Genomic DNA, 15,989 nt, shown 5'->3' with positions numbered 1-15,989 from the left:
CGCTTCCTGATTCCTTCTGTTAAGTTGACTTCTAAATATTTGAGAGGTTTGAGGCTTGGTTCTCAGACTTCTCTGGATGTAATCACTCCCTAGGATGGAAATCTTATCTGGTCTTAGGGCCTTAAATACCTATCTGATTACGTCCCCCCTGGTCCTCACCTTAGAAAAAAAGATCTAGCCAGGCTCTTTTCCTTGGATTGTACAGATTTTTATATCCACCAGTTTATCTGCCCTCTCTACCTCAGTGAATAAGAGGTATTTCATGTTCAGCGGTGTACCCTGTACTTTTTATCTCCCAAGCAAAATAACTACTCATAATCTTTCCTGCCTGAGAAAATGGCCACTTTCTCTTTCCAGTTTTGTAGGCCAAGCCTTATCCCTGCAAACCCTGTCAAGTCTGTTTTCATACCCAGAACTTGATAATTTTTGATATTTCTGCTACACAGGGCCAAGTGACCTCTCTTCTGGATGATTGCAGTACCCTCCTGGCTGGTCTGTCTGCTGCAGTCTGTGTCCCTTCTAAGTTACTTTCCACATTGTACCTACAGTGAGCCTTTTGCCCTCTGTCAGATCCTGTCACCCGTCTGCTCAGAGTCCCACCGTGCATTCTTACCTCACTCAGCGTAAAAAGGAACTCTTCACTGTTTGTGAGAACTGACACATAGTTCAAACTCCTGTGAGACCTCGTCTCTTCTCCCCTCTCGCTGTTTGAACACACCAGAGCTTTTCCTGTCTCAGACCCTTGGTGTGACTGTTCTCTGTGCACTGAGTATCCTCCCTCCGGATTTCTGCATGTCTTTCTCTTTCTTCTCCCACAAGTCCTTCTTCAGATACCACCGTAGTAGTGAGGTGTGCCCCCTCCCCTGCTCGTACTTCCTGTTCCCTTAGTCGTGCACCGGTCGTCACCTGCCTCATCGTCGCCTGCTTATTGATCCACGGTTTTCTTAGTGGAATGTAAACTCAGTGAGTACAAGAGCTTTGTTTTGTTCACTGTTGTGTGCTCAGTTCTGAAAAGAGTGCCTGGTGTACAGGAAGCTCATGACAAGTAATTGTTGAATGAATCGAATTTCAGGTAGCTTCTGTCATAAATATTAATTCCTTTGGTCCTTCGATCCCTCTGACTTTAACCCTGTAAGTCGCCGAGTTCTGGCCAGTTGCCCTCTTTCCAGTGTTCTTGCAGCCCTACTCAGACATCACCATTCCCTTGTACACAGTCTCCCCTGACCCTTAACATCTTCCTAGAAGACCCCCTCTGTTCACATTTCTTCACCGGTGATTGGTTTCCTTTTTGATCCATTTTCCCTACTCCAAAGGATTTTGGGAGAAAGTAGGGATGGTGTTAATATTCTCTTATCCATCTGGAGTTCTTTTTTTTTTTTTTTTTTTTTTTTTTTTTTTTTTTTTTTTAAAGATTTTGTTTATTTATTTGACAGGCAGAGATCACAAGCAGGCAGAGAGGCAGGCAGAGAGAGAGGAAGGGAAGCAGGCTCCCTGCTGAGCAGAGAGCCCGATGCGGGGCTTGATCCCAGGACCCTGGGATCATGACCTGAGCCGAAGGCAGAGGCTTTAACCCACTGAGCCACCCAGGCACCCATCCATCTGGAGTTCTTAATGGGCTCCCAGCAGCAGGCCAATTTGATGCTTTTGACTCTTGGCTCCTTTTTGTTTTTGTTTTTTAAGATTTTATTTACTTATTTGACACAGACAGTGAGAGAGTGAATACAACCAGGGGAAGTGGGAGAGGGAGAAGCAGGCTTCTGCTGAGCGGGGAGCCTGATGCGGGCTAGATCCCAGAACTCCGGGATCATGACCTGAGCTGAAGGCAGACACTTAATGACCAAGCCACCCAGGTGCCCTCTTGGCTCCTTTTTGGTCACTGTCCTTATTGTCAGTTGTCACTTTCCCACTCCACTTGCATTGGAAGAATTGTGATATCATGAGACTCATGGTCTTCCTCTTCATTGTCCGTTTGTCATTTTGTGGATGACATTGTATAGTGCCGGTTCACACCCAGATCCAAGGTCATTTTCAGTCATGTGGACAACAGTCCTCCTTCAGAAATCCATGCGTAGGGGTGCTCCCTAGACTACCATCACTTGGAATTTTTTCATTTGAGGGTATTTTTACTTTGATCCATAGCCCTAGTAAGACCATTTCTAGCACACTTGGTCTTGGACTGTAATGAGATCTCCTATCCTTGACCCATCCTCTTTTGCCTGTCATCCCCATAAAATTAGATGGAATTTAATTTGAATTTAATATTAAAATTAAGTTTCTCATTCAACTGCTGTTTTTTTGATATGTGGTGTATTTATTGAATAATTATTCCCCCCTACATTGATTTGTGATGCCTCCTGTATGTAGAACTAACTTATATAATTTTTTGTATGATAGAATGTTTCATTTATCTGTCAAGTTTTGGTGCCATCACACTCTTTAATTGTTATTGAAGTTTTATAGTATGTTCAATATTTGGAAGGGATAGTAGCGTCTCATTGACTTTAGTTTTCAGAATTGTTGGTGTTGGTCTGGCTCTTTACACTTCCAAAATATCTAAAAATTTTTACTTTTTAATAGATCAAATCATTCTTGCCTATAAATACCAAAGGTGTATCTTCTATAATTTTAAAAAAGATATGCAACAAATGTAAGTGAATTGTTCATTTTATTTTTCAGATATGTTTCCTTCTTTTTGCCGTTCTCTACATTGTTTCCTATTTCATCATCAGAAGATACAAGAGAAAATCAGGCAAGTAAAAACACTGTAGTTAAAACTTAGATCATCATGCCAGGTGGTCTGTGATGTATGGGCTTCATACTGTGCCAGTATGGAGTGTATATATTCAGTATGGCCATGATTGAAGGACACAATAGCTTGGTACAGAGAGTAAACAGTAACCTTCAGGAATCTGACTGCTTGCAGGGTCATCATTCTCTTAGACCTGAACCCTTGTTTACCATTGTTCTAATGTCCAAGAGTCGTGTGGGGCTGCTCAGTATCTGGGAAGTTCTAGAGTTTATAAGGATATATGTGTTCTTGTGACTGGCTCTGAGTTTGAACAGCATACTTTCCATCCTTACTCTGACTACTAGACTATCTTTTCTTTCTCTAAAGTGATATAGAATTTAGAATCTCCATGATACCATTTAGTATCAATTGAGGATTCAATTTTATATTTTTCTTTTTATTATTTCATAAGTAATCTGTATACCAGAGGGACTACTAAATCTTTATTCCTTTTTTATTAAAAATTATTATTATTTTAAAAAGATTTTATTAATTTGAGAGAGAGAGAGAGAGAGAGAGAGAGAGACAGAGAGAACACAAGCAGGGGAAGAGGCAGAGGGAGAAATAGACTCCCCCTGAGCCAGGAGCCAAAAGCGGGGCTCAATCCCAGGACCTGGAGACCATGACCTGAGCTGAAGGCGAATGCCAACCATCTGAGCCACCCAGGCACCCTATTATTATTACTTTTGAAGATTTTATTTATTTTGAAGATTTATTATTTTTGAAGATTTTATTTTATTCTATTCACTGTATGACAGTGAATAAAATCTTCATATATGTGAGCATGTGCATGAGTGGGGGAAGGTGCAGAGGGAGAGGGACAAAGAGATTCTCTGCTGAGCAGGGAGCCTGGTGTGGGGCTTGATCCCAGGACCCTGGGATCATGACCTGAGCCGAAGGCAGGTGCTTGACTGACTGAATCACCCAGGCGTCCAATCCCTTCTTCTTTTTCTTTTTTTTTTTAAATGAACTTTGTGCTAATTAAGTCAGTTTTTTGTGCCATGGTTTTGTAAGGATCTGAACAATGGCCTTACTGCCTTCTGTTAAATCTCAGCTCTTTTCTAGAAATCACAGGATTTTCTGCCTGTGGTGCTGCGCTTGCAGTAGGTACCATGTGAATACTTAAGGATTCCATATAATAGGAACTCTTCATGTTATAATAATAAAAAACTTGTTGGACTTTTGAAAGCAATTAGGAAATAGTACTTGCTCTAGTGTTTTAGTTTGGCTCTATGATTACACTAAAATACTTTTTGGAATCTATAATCTTTCAAAAATTTGAAGACCTGCAGATTCAACACAGTATCTTAGCTGTTTTTACACATGTTTTGGCATCAGGTTTTAATGATTAGAGACACAGAAGCGGGGGGAGAAAGAGAATTAATGAATATAAATCCATCATTTTAGGGGAAATTAGGGTATGATGAGCAGGAAAATTGGAGATGAGAGGATTGAGATGGTTTTTAAATATTTATTTATTTTGAGAGTGTGTGAGCATGTATGGGGGGCAGAGACAGAAGGGGAGAGAGAGTCCCAAGCAGACTCCCCTGACCCTTTGGCTGAGCATAGAGCCTGACTCAGGCCTGCTCCATGACCCTGAGACCGTGACCCTAGTGGAAGTCAAGAGCTGGATACCCAACAGACTGAGCTACGGGGACAACCCATTAGATGATTTTTAAAGTAATGGCAGCAGGGAGGGGTGATGAATACCTTGGATTTAGTAGAATTTAGGGAGAAGAACTGAAATTCATATGGAGCTATTAAAACATTCTTAAGTAGTTGATGGTTCATTGGGGGTATGCACAACAGTATAAAAATTAATTGTGACTGTCCTTTTGGTTGTAAAGCTATTTTGGCAGCCTGTAATTAAGGATGGAGATTGGAGTCAGAGAATGGCTCAAATGCACCATCGACATGGAAGCAGGTAGACTCTCATAATTACAGAGACCTAGAGAGAGAGAGCCTTTGAGGACAACCCCAGTTAGGTATTGAGGAGAAGGAGGGGTCAGGGGGTGTTGTGCAATATTCTTGTAATTGGATCACACTTTCTTTAGCTGGTAATTTATGTGGGAGGACAAAGAAAAGGCTAGCAGCCACGAGAGAGAGGGAGGTGAGTGAGCATTGGAGCAGAGGGCATCTGCTACTTGTAAAAGACATAAAACTTGGTACTTTCCTTCTGTAGATTGAACAATAATTATGAAGTATTGAGGCAGTGGTATCTAAATGGTTTAGACTGGTCCAAGAGCGTCTTTCTTATTACCAGTAATAATGACAGACTCAAAAATTGTAGAAAAGTACATGAGTTTTAAGATTCCGACTAATGATTTTATAATAAAGATTTTTGTTGGATATTATCAATTAAAAATTTTCATTCATTAGCAATTATAATTTTACTTATATTGTATGACAGTAAACTTGATAGTGGTCCTAAGGTTTTACTAAGTTTTATTTTCTTGCGCAATAAATATTTGGAAAATCTCAGTTTACATATGTTAGTTTTGTTAATCAGGATTTTGGTTAATCACAACACTCTTCTCTACCTACATTCTGTCATATGTAATTTAATAGGATTTAAATTTGGATCCATGCTGAAATAAATACAGTGCTTTTTGAAAATCAGTTCTTTTCAGTAATTCTTTAAGTTTCTATTTTTGTTTATATTTTCTAATAAATTAATGAAACATTTTGTTGAAGAATAAAAAAACTAATACCGTAACCATTTTTACAGATGAACAAGAAGATGAGGATGCCATAGTCAACAGGATTTCGTATGTATTTTAAAATTCATTTTTTCTGTTTCTAATTTCGATGTCATAAATTCTTCAAATTTAATTTGTACCTTTGGGCATAAATGTGGGAAACAGTCACCTTTCTTATTGATATTAACCCTATCTTTAGAAACATATAAATATACAGTTGACTCTTAAACACCGTGAGAGTTAGGGACGCTGGCCCTGTGCAGTTGGAAATTGTGTATAATATTTAACTTCCCCAGAACTTAACTACTAATAGCCTACTATTGACTGGAAGTCTTACTGATAACATAAACAGTTGATTAACACATATTTTATATGTTATGTGTATTATATACTGCATTCCTACAATACAGTAGCTAGAGAAAAGAAAATCTTACTAAAATCATAAGGGAGAGAAAATACATTTACAGTACTGTAATTTTTTTAAAAAAAGATTTTATTTATTTATTTGACAGAGAGAAACACAGCAGAAGAGGGAGCACAAACAGGGGGAGTGGGAAAGAGAGAAGCAGGCTTCCTCTTCTGCCAAACAGGGAGCCCAATGTGGGGTTTGATCCTAGGACCCTATAATACTGTATTATATTTAGGGGTGCCTGGGTGGCTCAGTTGGTTAAGCGTCTGCTCTTGGCTCAGGTCATGATCCCTTGGTCCTGGGATGGAGTCCCACATCGGACTCCCTGCTCAGCTGGCAACCTGCTTTTCCCTCTGTTGCTCCCCCTGCTTGTTCACGCTCTCTCTCTTTCTGTCAAATAAGTAAAAATCTTTAATTAAAAAAAAAGTAGCTAGAGAAAAGAAGATCATAAGGGAGAGAAAGTCCGTTTACAGTACTACATGTATTTTTAAAAAGATTTTACTTATTTGATAGAGATATAGCGAAAGAGGGAATACAAGCAGGGGGAGTGAGGGAGGGAGAAGCAGGCTTCCTGCCAAGCTGGGAGCCTGATGTGGGGCTCAAGCTGGGAGCCTGATGTGGGGCTTGATCCTAGGACCCTGGGATCATGACCTTAAGCCGAAGGCAGACACTTCATGACGGAGCCACCCAGGTGCCTCTATAATACTCTATTATATTTAATTTAAAAAATTCACTTATAAGCGGACCTGTGCATTTCTAAGCCATATTGTTCAAGGATCAACTGTACATGGAAAAATGAGGATTGATTGTCTCCTGTTAAAATTTGCTTCTTTGAGGAGCTGAAAATTTTACCTTCAGAGGTTTTAGCCAGGAAGTGGGCTTCTGGTGGGAAAGTTGCTGGGCCATAAGAAAGAAAACTCTGGGTTGTTTAATGGTCTCCTGAGAAGACTGTGACAGTCTTGGAATAAGGAACAGACATCTGTTGTAGCAGCTGAGCATCTACCTGCTGTGAGCAGGTGGACGGTCTGATGATTCTTTAGGTTCCCTATAGCTCTTTTTCTGCTTATTTATGCTGATATATGATTGTTCTGCCCTTTAAATTTTTGAGGTGTCAAACTGGATGGGAAGCAATAAGTTTCTTTTTATCAGATTTTGCTTGACTAAAATTTGAAATCACACAGATACAACTACATTGGAGAGATTCTTATGCCAGGATTCTTTTTTATCGATACTTTGAAATTTATTTGGCATAGTCCTGAATTTATAGAAAAGTTAGAAATACAACAAAAAAAGAGCCTTTCTGCCCCAGAACTGTTTGAGAATTTGCCAACCTGGTTCTCCATTTCCTCAGGATACTTTTGTATATAATGCCTACAAACAGTGTGTCCTCCTGTGTATCTACCATACAACCATCAAAATAATGAAATTGAGGCTGTACCACTCATGCCCCATTCAGATTTACCAGTTGTCCCAGTCATGTCCTTTGTTGCGAAAGGACCCCGTTAAGAATCACAGGCTGCGGGATGCCTGGGTGGCTCAGTTGGGTAAGCGGCTGCCTTTGGCTCAGGTCACGACCCAGGGTCTTGGGATCGAGTCCCACATCGGGCTCCTTGCTCGGCAGGGAGCCTGCGTCTCCCTCTGCCTCTGCCTGCCTCTCTGTCTGCCTGTGCTCACTCTCTCTGACAAATGAATAAATCAAATCTTAAAAAAAAAAAAAAAAGAATCACACGCTGCTTGTAGTTGTCGGGTCCCTTTCGTTGCCTTCAGACTGAAACCCTTCTTCAGTGTTTTCTTGACTTCCCTGTCCTTGATGCTTCTGAAGACTGCAGGCCGGTTGTTCGGATTTGTGTCTTCATGCTTGGTATCAGATTATTCATTTTGTGCCTGGGGTGGGGCGGAGGTGAGGAAAGGGAGAAAGGCTGCCTGCACTTAACGCACACATACACAAATACTCTCACGTACTCTTACTCAGCCGTAAAAAGGAATAAGGTACTACAACGTGCAGGAACCTCAGAAACATCATGCTAAGTGGAAGAAGCCAGACCCGAAAGGTCGTTGAGTGTGTGATTCCATTTATGAGAAATAAACTAGTAAAGGTAAATCCATCCATGTCATATTGATGGTTACCAGGGACCAAGGGGAGGGCAGAATGGGGAACAACTCCTTAGTGAATACAAGGTTTTATTTTGGGGTGATGAAATGTTCTGGAACTAGAAAGTGGTGGTGTTTGCACAACACTGTGACTACACTAAATACCACTAGATTGTTCACTTTGAAATGGTTAATTTTATGTTATGTGAATTTCACTTAAATAAAAAAAATACTTTCAACTGAGAAGTGACTTGAATAGGGCTGATTTGATTCATAACTGAACAGTGAATTTAAATGGACCTTGCTTTACTAGGTTTGGTCATTTAAATTATTTTAAATGCCCTGGGGAAAACATCTGTAACTTTATATTGTGAATTCTTCTTGCTTTGTGGATTTAAAACTTAGGCCTATTACTTTATTTAAATTTATAGGATTAGGGGTTATAGTTTTATTTCAGACCATGACATTTATGAAAATTCTTCAGTGATTTATCATTTTTCTCTGTCTAAATTCCTGGTCTAGATAATTCACTTACCTCAAAAAGCTTCAGCAAATCACACACTGAATAAAGGGCAGATATAATTCCTTCCCAGTGAAATCCTCTAGGGATGAAGTAAGTACCTGTGAGATGTGTGCCACTCTCCTCTCTGTTTAGTCTGCGCTCCACTCTTGGTGGTACATTTCCATACATGCATTTGTGGATCAGTCACTTACGAACAGACCAGAACACAGCACTTAGGCTTTACCCTGCAATGCATTCTATGAAATGGTGGCTGTGCCTCGTTTCCTTCTGAGGAGGCTCAGGAGCCCTGACCTCCCCTTCTGCTTTCACCAGTTCTGCTGCCATCGCTGTTGCGGTGGGTCTGAGGGCTTTGGGTTCTCCTGGCGGGTGGTTCCTGCATCCCGTGAGTGGAGGCAGGCAGCTGGGGGAGCACTGACATTAAGGATGGGAGAGGGAGGAGGGGTGAGGGCACCTAGGAGAATCAGGACTAGTCTGTTCCCTTCCACCGCCTCCCAGTGACCCTTCCGGCTTTCACTGCTTTTTTCCCCCCTTGTGTGATAGAATGAGTGAGAATGGAAGAGGAAGGCAGATCTGGATTCAAACTCTGAACTCAAGATTAAGTTCAGGTCCGAAGAGATTGAGAAACAAACATTTGTTTTCTCTTTGTGTGAAGGAGAGCTGCCACTTACTCTGTCATGCTGTTGTGTGGATTAAGTTGCATCTGCAGAGTAATCCGGACTTGGTGCTGGGGCATTGTACGTGGGACTTCGGGGTTGCCTCTCTTCTCTCCACCATCTTTCCTTCCCTTGCCCCCTCCACCGAAGAGGAGGAAGCGGAGGAGAGTCCTGCTAACCAGGAGAAGAAAGGGAAAGGGCTTGACAGGTTCTTAAGTGCAGTGGTTGGCAGCACTCCGGGGTCTCCACAGCTGGCTCAGCACGCATGGCAAAATGGAAGGCCTGTTCCTCGGCCTCCTCACCTCCCGTTAGCCCTGCGCTTGCTTTCTCCTTTGCTCCTCTGTTCTGCTCTTCGCCTGTACCTGCTTGTGCCTCCAGATGAACTTTGCAACCAAAAACTACATTTTCTGCGAGCTACTGTTGGCTAGTTAGTTGATTTGAGAATGAAATCGGAATGCCTAACTGGTGAGACTTTTATGAGCCTTTGCAGGTGAGAGGAGGGTTTCCATTGCAGGAGGTGGTCCTAGCATGACGTATCAGAGCCCCGGGGGGGTGACCTGGTGTGGGCTCTCAGGGTCTGAGAGGAGGGAGGGAATTTTCCCTGCAGAGGGAAATCCCGGCGTGGAGTGTGAGCTTGGGGGTGATGAGGGGCACCCGCACGTGTTTAGGGGTGCTCTGTCACAGGGTGTCAGAGGTTGGGGAGGGCACCCATACAGGATGACAGAGCCCAAGTAGGCTGGTGTCCCTGGAGGGATGGCCTGGCATGGGTATCAGAAGTCAGTGGGGAGGGAGGTAGGGCAGTCCAGAATGGGGAGTCACCTAAGCAGGAGGGTGGCTCTGGATAGGGTAGGAGTGTCAGATCATTTCCAGGGGATTGGTCCATTGAAGGTGATGGGGGCCATTTGCAGTTACAGGAAGGGGAGAAAAATGAAGATGAACAGGGTTGTTGCATTGCGGTTGGACTTGCCAGTGGACGATCAGTGCGGCCTCATGGTTTTTGACACAAAGTTATCGCAGCAGATCTCGATGTAAAGGCGGGTGTAGGTAACTGTGTATATGTACCTGTATGCATAATGCGCACTTACAGTCCTTGCCCTGTCCGTTGGGAGCGTGACACCCCAGCGGCAGGGAGTATATTCAGCACCAGATCGGTATTTCTAAATACAATTTCCCACTAATAGGGACCCAGGCTCCTTGGGGGAGAAGCTGACTGCAGGGTAGGGGAGGGGAAGTTCCAGGCTCATTCTGTGCGTGTGGTACTGCCGGAGTGCAAGGAAGTGCCCCAAGAATGATGGGTACATGTCAAAAAGACCCAGAAGCCTCCGAGGGCTTTCCCACCAATCAGGGACAATCTCAGTGTCCGGAGAATGATTGTAGTGGACCCTACACAGAATAAAATAGAACAATCTTGAGTCCAAACTGATAGGAATCCGTAGATGAATAATCTTTCTTGGCAAGGAACAGGCTATTTTCCCTAGTTTCAAACTTAGCTTCCCACAAAATACTTATTAGTTAAAAGGGAAAAGAGTGATGTTAGAGTCAGAGAGCCCTGGCAGACACCATCCTGACCAGTGGTCATCGGAACGTGACCAGCAATGGGGCAGACAAGGTCTAGGCCACCTGGTAGCCTGCAGAGAGAAGTGTGAAGCATTGCTTCTGTGATGCTCCTGCCTTGTGGACGTGACGGACGAAGCTGGGCCAAAGCTGAGTTCCTGTTTCCCCGCCAGCCTGCCCCAGCTGCGGCCTTCTCCACCACAGGCAGTGCCCGCTCTGCCGTTCCAGTTCTCAGGCTAAAACTCAGATCGGCCTTGAGTCCTCTCTGCCCCCGCCCTCAGGCAGTCCTGTGGGTTCTGTCCTCAGAATCTGCTCCGTTTCAGAAGGTGACGTTTGTGAAACGGTGCTTTAATCCGAGGGGCACTTCAGTAGGTCTGTAAGCCATGGCCACTACTGCCCTATTTCGACTTGACTCAGGGCCTTACCTTAGGGACCCCTTGCCAGCGTTGACCTGCACTGCTCCGGCCTTCTGTGAGTAGCTGTCACCCTAGGTGCCCACGGGCAGTGCGAGAGGGTGACAGCATCTTGTCCGAACATCCTGAGCCCAGTCATGGTACCTGGAATACTTACAGTAGGTTCTGGAAGTGTTTTGTTGAGAGTTGGCGTCGTTGTTATGGTGACCATACATTCAGGCTTTTCTGGATCGTTGATTTCAAATACTTTACCTATTTGTCCTCATAAGCTCAGTTTTTTGTCAGATTACAGGACCCAGTTTTTGATTTGGAAACTATGGTTGGTCTTCTGGCTGGTTGTGTGGTGAGTGTCATGTGAGCTGAGAAGAGAGGGATTGACTACTGAGAGGAATGTGGAGAGTGGTGGTTCGCAGGGCAAATGACATAAAGGGGACCCTAGGGACAGAGCTGACTGTGCCCTGGAGCACAGAGCGATGAAACGCATTGAGGTTTGGTGTACAAGAAGACTGGGTACGTGGCACTGTATGTGGGAGTCTGTCGTGGCGAGAGGAGCCTTGCACACATACTGGAACAGCTGTGCAGGACCTGGAATGGTGAGCTTGTGGGTTTGATCCTGTTTTTAGCATTGGAAGGCAGAAATGGTAGTGGTTGGGGTAAGTTCCTCACTTGACTTGCAAGGACAAAACCAGAGAAACGTGCTTCAGGCCACTGGCTGGTAGTTGCCAGAGTTGGCGGTGGACCGGGGTAGACATTGTTCCTAGTGCTTTTCCCAGGAAACGTGCCCACTCAGCTTCTAAGCCTTCTTCTGTGTCTGATTTGAGTTGTATTTTTGGTATGTATGATATGGTCTACATTTGAACTTTATCAATGATTCACTGAACAGAGAGGTTTCATGGTTGTTTTGGCTTTTAAGTAGGAAAACACTTCTTTTGGTTGCCACAAGATGGCATTGGTCTCAAAGTTACTCTAGTGGATGTTTATTTCCAGCGTTTAGTATGCATTTTTTCCTTATGTCTTCTTACATTTATTTTCATGTTGTTCCTATATTGACTTTAATGGAATGGATATTAAATTAAGGTTCCATCTATAATGTTGGTGAGGTTTTCTTTTCCTTTCCCTTTTAGTCTTAAAAAAATTTTTTTAAAAAAATCTTTAAAAAATTAGATAAAAAATTTTTGAACATTTCAGACATGTATAAGTGAGAGTGTGAAAGCCCACTCTCCTGTGGCATTGTTATATATTATGCTAGGTTTTTTTTTTTTTTTTTGGTACCTCTGTTTTCCTGTGTATATAAATGCATTTTTTGGGTGTGTGTGTGTGTGTGTGTGTGTGTGTGTGTGTAAGCATGTATTCTATTTATTGTCCATGCTTTCTCAGTTTTTGTTTTTTTACTTAATTTATTTTTGACATCTTTCTGTATTAGTATTTATTAGCAGTATCTTATTTTTAAAAATGACAAGGCAGTGTTTTAAATAGCTTAATAGTAGAATATTTAATAGTTAGATACTGTTAGCTAGTCTAATTTATTTTACCTTTACCTCTTTTAAGAGGTAGCTGACCAATGGCTTTGCTGAGTTTTTTTCCTTGAAATAACCATTTTGAATTGGTTTTTCATATTGTTTTCACAAGTATTTTTTTTTCACCTGAATCAGTTTTTGCATTGCTGTTAGGATGTATTTGCCAGTTGTTAATGAAATGCAATTGTGGAATAAATATTTAAATTTAAAAGAGGAGAGAAACTATGGCTTATTCTTTGTAAAATGTGCAAAGTACTTTGTCTTCTGTATGTGATTCTTCTAGGGCCTGCTCGTTCGAGTTACTGACCTTTTTCACAGAGTGAGGAGTTTTGGAGTATACCTAATTGAACTTGTAGTATCATACAGATAACATTTGTCTCCCAACTATACGTATTTAATGAAAATCTTATGTAACTCTTTTGGATTAAAAGATTTAAGAGTTTTTGTCCTTTTTGAATTCCTACTGTATTCCTTGCTTTTTCCAGTTGCTGGTGACAATGATCTCTTCCAGGTTGTTCTTGAGCACGTTCACCCTGGCAGTTTCAGCTGGGGCTGTTCTGCTTTTACCCTTTTCAATAATCAGCAATGAAATCCTGCTTTCTTTTCCTCAAAACTACTACATTCAGTGGCTAAATGGCTCCCTGATTCATGGTCAGTATATATTGCTTAATAATGAATGTTTTCATGTTTTTCTGCACTGTATTTTTAGATTTGCCTTTTCTTAATTTCCTTCATAATTTGCATCTTCCTCCATGAGTCCTTCATAAAATCAGAAAACCAGATTTTACTTACTATTCCTGTTCTTAGTTGTGACAGCCTTTTCTGTTTTACTTAATCAAGAACCAGTCTTTATACTTAATAATGATTTTGATAAGTAAGTTCTCATTTAAATATGTATCAAGAGAATTTTGGTTTATCTGGATATGTCAAAAGAACTCAACCTCCATTTAAGACCTAAAAACACTAGCCGTAGTTTTCTACTTCATTTATTTTCTCTTAGTTACTTTTTTCATTTAAGAATGTGTAATTGAAGGGGGAAAAAACTCTTTTGTTAAGTATGAACTTTAAAATTAACGTGGTTAAAAAAGTGACTTACTTGCTGTGGGCAACATGGTATATTGCTTGGAGGCCAAGTAGACCTGCATTCCAATCTTGACTCTACCATTTTCTAGAAATTTTTGATGAAGTAGGACATTTTAATTTTAATTTATAAAATATAAGATCTAATACATAGATCTTTTTTATATGTTTCATTTCCTCCCCCCTTTTATTCTTATTGAATTATGATTTCTTTATATGCGAAACATCAGCTTTTTATTAGATTTTTGTAAATATGTCCTGGTTATTTTTCTTTTTAACTTTATTTGCTTTCTTGATTGACAAAATTATTAACATTTGTATTTTGCCCAGTGTGCAGTCTTTTTTCTTCCTTTGGTTTTTCTAATTGTTCTGTGTTTAGAGGATCCTTTCCCTTCCTGAGATGTGACAAATAATCCCTTCCCCTCCCTCATTTTCTAAAGATGACTTTGTGCATAACTCTTTATCTGGAATTTATATAGATGGCTACCTTTTCTCTCACTCCTTTGTGTTTAAAGAAATGCTATGTTTGCTGTAGAATATTTGGAAAACAATATACAGTGAAGAAAATTAATGTTACCCAGAACCCTACAACTCACAGAGCTATTGGGAATACTGTGGCCTGTAGCCTTCAGTAAGGTGTATTCCTGTGGATACATAACCAGATGGAAACCTTCATGGACTCACTGATAATTTGTATTTTCCTAAATCAGCATATAAGGGGGAGGTTTCCATGCCATTAACTACTTTTCTGTGCAATTTACAGTAGTGCCTGAAGCTGTTATAAGCATGGATTGTTCCCATTTTTTTTTAACTAAAAAAGCTACATCTTTACAAATAAATATTTGTCCTTAGGATAAATTTCTGCAGTTTACTTTCCAGGTAAGCACACTTCAAAAGTTTTGAGAAGATATTTCCTGATTCCAAAAAGCTGTGTGAATTCCACTAGTGGTTTCACTTTCAGGGGTGGGATGGGGGAGGGGCTCGTCTTCCCAGAATGCATCTTCATCAACTGTGGGCGGTACTTAAAACGTGCCAATTCAAGGGGTGCCTGGGTGGCACAGTCAGTTAAGTATCCGAGTCTTGGTTTCTGCTCAGGTCATGGTTTCAGGGTCATGAGCTTGAGCATCGGGTTCCATGCTCGGTGCGATCTACTTGGATTCTCTCTCTCTGCCCCACCCCCAAACAAATCTTTAAAACAATCATTCCAATTCAAAAACGTGAAACATTTCTCCTTGTAAATGTACATTTCTTTAATTACTAGTATGGTAGACATTTACAACATTTACAAAACATACTCGGAGGTCATTCATAGTTTTTGTTTTTTTTAAAGGTTTTATTCATTTATTTGACAGAGAGACACACAGCGAGAGGGGGAACAGAAACAGGGGGAAGTGGAGAGGGAGAAGCAGGCTCCCCGCTGAGCAGGGAGCCCGAAGCGGGGCTTGATCCCGGGAACCTGGAATCATGACCTGAGCCGAAGGCAAACACTTAATGTCTGAGCCGCCATAGTTACTTTTTTAGTAAACTGCCTGCCTGTGTTTCCTTTGCCCATTTTTACAGTGTTTTTTCCCCCTTTTTCTTTTTTTAAATTACATTTTTAATTCTTGTTTGTTAACATACAGTATGATATTAGTTTCAGGTGTACGATATAGTGATTCAGCACTCCGTACACCACCCCGTGCTCATCACGATAAGTGTACTTCTTCATCCCCATCACCTATCTCACTCATCCCCCAACCACTCCTTCCCTTCTGGTAACCACCAGTTTGTTCTCTATAGTTAAGAGTCTGTTTCCTGTGTTTCCTGGTTTGCCCCTCAACTCTTGTTCGCTTGTGCATGTTTTGTTTCTTAAATTCCACATATGAGTGAAATCATAGGATCTTTGTCTTTCTCTGAGTGACTTATTTCTCCTAGCATTATATTCTCACTCCATCCATGTTGTTGCAGATGGCAAGATTTCATTCCTTTTTACACCTGCTTTTTTTTTTTTTAAGTAATCAGTTGTTTATCAGGTTAATTGCAGACACTTTCCTCCCGTATGTCCTTTAATACTGCTTAAACTGTTTATTGACATGAAAAATTTTAACATTTTAGTTTAATCATATATTTGAATTTGGCCTTTGTGGTTTCCATTGTGCTTGAAAGTAGAAACAAATGGAGTCATGATGCTCTGAAGACCAAGTGAATTCAGCAACATTAGAACTAATTATTAAATGAATAATTTAATAATGACTTAACTTTTTGCTTAGCAATTGAAAAAAA

The 15,989-nt window shown here is 41.1% G+C and overlaps 1 protein-coding gene across 1 annotated transcript in view; it reads left to right on the top strand.

Annotated features, from left to right (window-relative positions):
• Window positions 1-2,712: 2,712 nt before the first annotated feature.
• Window positions 2,713-15,989, top strand: part of LOC308347274 (ankyrin repeat domain-containing protein 26-like) — a 144,182-nt gene continuing 130,905 nt past the window's right edge. The window contains exons 1-2 of the mRNA XM_080810517.1: window positions 2,713-2,749; window positions 5,517-5,556. The gene's annotated coding sequence lies outside the window, so the exon portion shown is untranslated. The remainder of the gene's footprint in view (window positions 2,750-5,516; window positions 5,557-15,989) is intronic.

This window comes from Martes martes (assembly GCF_963455335.1).
Source record: "Martes martes genome assembly, chromosome: 8".
Taxonomy (NCBI): domain Eukaryota; kingdom Metazoa; phylum Chordata; class Mammalia; order Carnivora; family Mustelidae; genus Martes; species Martes martes.
The sequence above is the reverse complement of the archived record's forward strand: the minus strand, read 5'-3'. Positions and strand labels throughout refer to the sequence as shown.